A 5,135-nucleotide genomic window follows, 5' to 3' on the forward strand; every position below is an offset into this window, starting at 1 on the left:
AAAATCTACTTGTGTCTGATGAGAATTCTGCTATCAATCAAAGCCACTATTTTGTTATCTCTCTCTTTCTAACAGCTTTGAACTTTTCCTTTTTCCTTTTTAAAAGTGTTCTAATTTGCTAGCTGCCAGAATGTGATATACCAGAAATAAAATGGTTTTTAAAAGGGAGAATTTAATAAGTTGCTAGTTTACAGTTCTAAGGCTGTGAAAATGTCCCAATTGAAAAGCAAGCACATAAAAATGTCCAAATGAAGGCATCTAAGGAAGATACCTTGGTTCAAGAAGGCCAATGAAGTTCAGGTTTACTCTCTCCACTGGAAAGGTACCTGGCGAACATCTACTAGATTCCTCTCCAGGCCTCTTGCTTCATGAAGCTCTCCAGCAGTGTTCTTCATCTCCAAAGGTTGCTGGCTGGTGGACTCTGTGGCTCTCTAGTCCTTCTGTCGTGATTCTGTGGCTCTCTCCTCATTCTCAAAAGGAACTCTTCCAAAATATCTCCTCTTTTATAGGATTCCAGTAAACTAATCAAGACCCATGTAGAACAGGGTGGAGACATGTCTCCATCTAATCATATTTAATACCCACAATTGATCAAGTCACATCTTGGAGATAATGTAATCAAATTTCCACCCTACTGAGTGCTGAATAGAAGTTAGAAGAAACTGCTGCTCCCACAAGATTGATCAGGATTAAAACATGGCTTCTCTAGGGTACAGGAAGGCTTTTCTATACTCCACCTCCTCTCCCTGCACTGCGGTTGCTACAAGGTTGGAAGGGCAGTGATTGTCCTGTGGGTGCCACCATTCACCTGGGTCCAGGACCCTTACTTCTTTTGGTGTGTGCTCAGCTTCTGCATGGCCCGGATCTTGTCCAGCAGGCCAGAGATGAAGGTCTCAGTGGGTTTGTAACAGTCAACCAGCAGCCACTCGTCCATGGCAGCGTGGATAGTGTTACTCTCCTTGTCCAGGAGCTCAGCCCCCTCAATTTCCAGCTCCCGGATCTCTTTGTCCTGGCAGCCGTAGAGGCCTGGGAGCTGCTCCAGGATCCACTCCTCTAGGTGGAGGCGTTTCCATAGCTCCTGGCCGGCCTACTTGACCTTCCCTTGGCGCCTCACTTGGTCCTTCCTCCTCTGCGCTGCCCGGGCCCTCACCTGCGGCCCCAGCGGGGCTCTAAACGTAGACACGGGGTCCTTGGCCACCACTGCCCCACCAGGGGTCCAAGCAGCCAATACTGTGCTGTTTGTGGGCCTCTGTTGGCCTCCTCCGGCCGTCCCCTGCATGCCTCGGGCCCTTCCCTGTGCCTGCCACCTGGGCTGGCCGGCTGGTTCCCGGCAGCTGGCTCACATTAGCTCCCCGGCTCGGTTCCGCCTACATATGCATTTCTAATTTTTAAAAATGTCTAGAGTTATTCTTTATCTACTTTTGCCCTTGAGATTTAGTTTCTCTGCTTTTATTTTATAATTTTTAACTCATTTTTAATGTTCATGTATATCTCTCTACTTCTGAGTGCAACTTTTCCTTTGTGCTTTCTTCCACTTATGTATCCATGTTTTCTAGTTATAAACAAATTTTATTAAAGTGTAGTTGAGATCCTATTATGATACTGTAGATTTTCTGATTCAGTGACTTGTCAACATTTGAAAGAATAAGAAAATAAATGCTTTGTCTTTGTCTTCCCACAATCTGGGCTCACCGTATTCTATGAAGTCATAGTCCAATAAATGATAATGGTACCACGATTTTAGCCTGCTTTTGTAAATTGAGTTCCAGTGTGACCTCTGGAGTCAGGCAAGAATGCTGACTCCAGTAACACATTACACTTCCCAAAAAATGTATGCCCAGCACTGTTTGTGCCACACCCAGGGGATACCATAGACCATCTCACCTCTACCTACTACGTTGTTTGTTTTATTTTTTTCTTTATCTGATCTTCAGAGCTTGGATTTTTCCCTGTTATCATTATTTGATTTTCCATCTTGATACTTTAGCTGTCACTGCTATATCTTAGATTAGAAGGCATGAGTCAACAACTGAAATGACTGTGACACCTTTCAAGTTTTTATAACAATTAAAAATGTTTTCACCACCCCCTACCTATTTTTAAACAATGGCTATAACATCCTTTAAAGCAGACAGTATTAATATTTGTGCATACTTCAATGCAACCATTTGCACTTTCTCTTTCCCTATTATATTTATAGAGAAACCAAGACTTTGATTGTTAAATAACCTGCTTAATGTCACTAAGCAATTTGATTGACGGAATTTTCAAATTTTATGTTGATTTTCATAGGTTTTTTAGATAGCCCTTATGAAGCCAAGTTCCCAGATGGTACAATTGTGGGGCCTAATTATCACCTTCCTCTAATTTGTGGGAGAGTATAATGGCAAAAATTCCTGGTGGTAGTTAGTGTCAAGTGGACCAAATGACAGAGGTTTTGGAAAGAAATAATTGGGTACAAAAACCCAGGCCCCTTGCTAAGGTTAAATTATTGTTTAGGTAGTCTGTAAAATTAGAGTAGAACAGTAAGTATATAGTTAAGCTACAACTGGCTTCTATGAAGTTTTTGTTTTTTTTCCTTTTGGTGTTTATTTTGAAGCCCCTTCATTTAGCACAGATATTTAATTGTAAACAATTAAACAATATAAACTTCTACAAAAGCAACCAGATATCAAAAGCCATCTTCCCAAAAATGTCTACCATAATAATATGCCCTAGTGTGCAGAATTTGGGTATTGTGATTTGTTTTCATTAAGGGATTATCATTTATTAAAGTCATATAATAATTTATATATTAAAATATAAATTTTTTTAGCATTGTGGTTTGAAACTGTATGTAAGCCAGAAAAAAACATTTTCTAAATTTGCCCATTTTTGTGGGTGCAAACCCTTTTAAGTAGGAACTTTAAATGAAGTTACTTCTGTTAAGATGTGTCCCACCTCAATCAGAATGAGTCTTAAGCTTATTACTGGAGTTCCTTATAAAAGATGAAGTTCATACAGAGAGAGAAAAGCCACAGAAGCAACAAGCTGAAATCAATGAAACCAAGAAGAGACGTGAGAGACCAGCAGACACTGCTATGTGCCTTGTCATGTGAGAGAGGAGCCAGTGATCACCAGCAGCCAGTCTTCAGGGAGAAAGCATTGCCCAGATGATGCCTTGATTTGGACATTTTCCCAATATTTGCTCCCGAAACTGTGAGCAAATTAATTCCCACTCTTTAAGATGAACCATTTCATGATATTTGCTTTGAGAAGCCTAGGAAATTAAATTTTGGTACTAGGACTGGTATGCTGCTATTGCAAATACAAAAAAAAAATGTGAAAATGGCTTTTGAATGTGGTAATGGGTAGAGGCTGGAAGAATTGAATTTGACAGAAAAGACATAGATTGCTTTGAGGAAACTGTTGGTAGAAATATGGATGCTAAAAGTACTCCTAATGAGGTTTTAGATGGAAATGATGAATGTGTTGTTGGAAAAAAGGCAATCCTTGCTTTAAAGTAGCAGAGAACTTGGCAAAGTTGAGTTCTGATGTCAGATGGAAGGCAGAAATTGAAAGTTATGAACTTGGATATTTATCTGGGGAGATTTCTAAGCTAAGGGTAGAAAATTGCAGCCCAGTTTCTCCATGTGGCTTTTGTTAAAATTTGAGAGGTAAGAGATAAACTAAGAACTGAACTCCTCAGCATAAAGAAACCAGAAAATTGATGGTTTGGAAAATTCTGAGTTACTGGAAAGTGAGGCTCTGGAGAATAGTGCTCCATAAGAAGGTTTAACTGAACATGGATCTTGTGAGCCATCTTAAAATTTGCATTTTCGTGCAAGTCAGGATTGGAAATGTAGTTATCCAAGAAGGATTTGTGGAAAGTTCTTTTGCCTGATGATTTGGATCCCTTTATACTACATGCAAAACAAACAAGATTTTGCAACATCTTTATCAATGAAACCACTGCCATCCTTGGCTAAAGGGACAGAGGAAGGACAAATTGAAGGAAAACACTTCAGGGTCAGAAACATGAAAGCAATGTCTGAACCATGGAAGCAATGGTTTGGACTGAAGATGTTTCTCTGGCTAAGAGAAGGGGCTCAGTTGTGTGGAATGGATGAATTGTCCCAGTGCATGAGAAGGAGGTCTCCTGCTCCATTATTCAGGAGCAGTGCTACCACTCCAGTGTTCTCAGAGGGTGGAGCCTCTGCTGTGCAGATTTCAGAGAGCCTGCCCACCATCCTGATGCTTGAAGAAAGTGAAGCTTCACCTCACTGTTTCAGGGAGAGCATGGTTGCTGCCCAAGCACTTGGAAGCAGTGGGGTTGCCACTCCACAAGGCCTGGAGGACAAAAAACCATTCCATAGATGACTCTCACAACTTAAAATCTAATGAACTGTTCTCTGCAGTTTTGGAATTGTTTGGAACCTGTGACCTGTGTTTTACTTCCAATTTCTCCCTATAGGAATGGAAATGGTTATCCAGTACCTGTCAGTGCATTGTATATTGGAAATAGGTAACTTGATCTCTAGGTTTCACTGGTCCATATAGAGGTATTGTACCCAGGATAGGCTATACCCATAACTGATATTGACGAAACATTTAACTTAGCATTATTTCTGAAATGACTTAAGACTTTGGGGATTTGGTGATAGAATGAATCTCTTTTGTGTATGGAAAGAACATGTCTTTTTGGATTTCAGAATATGGAGTGTGGTAATTTGAAAATGTGCATACCTCCCAAAACACATGATCTTAAATCTAACCATTTCTTCATGTGTAAACCCTTTCAAGTAGGAAGTTTTGTTGATTTATTTCTGTTAAAAGTATGTCCCACTGCAATCAGAAAAGTCTTAATCCTGTAAGGCTGGAGTCCCTTATAAGAGAATGAAATTCATACATGGAGGGAAAAGCCATAGAAGCAAGAGCTGAAATAAATGAGACCAAGAAGAGAAGGGAGAGACCAGCAGATACTGCCATGTGAAAGAGGAGCCAAGGTTCGCCAGAAGCATGTCTTCAGGAAAAAAACAATGCCTTGATGATGCCTTGGTTTGGTAGTTTCCCAACCTCGAATGTGTGATAATATTAATTCCCATTGTTTAAGTTGAACCATTTCATAGTATTTGCTTTGAGCAACCTAGAAATGA

At 40.3% G+C, this 5,135-nt stretch overlaps 1 pseudogene; it reads right to left on the reverse strand.

Moving 5' to 3' along the window:
- Positions 1-823: 823 nt before the first annotated feature.
- LOC143665202 (protein phosphatase 1 regulatory subunit 14B pseudogene) lies at positions 824-3,802 on the reverse strand (annotated as a pseudogene).
- Positions 3,803-5,135: the final 1,333 nt, after the last annotated feature.

This window comes from Tamandua tetradactyla, chromosome 21 (assembly GCF_023851605.1).
Source record: "Tamandua tetradactyla isolate mTamTet1 chromosome 21, mTamTet1.pri, whole genome shotgun sequence".
Classification (NCBI taxonomy): Eukaryota; Metazoa; Chordata; class Mammalia; order Pilosa; family Myrmecophagidae; genus Tamandua; species Tamandua tetradactyla.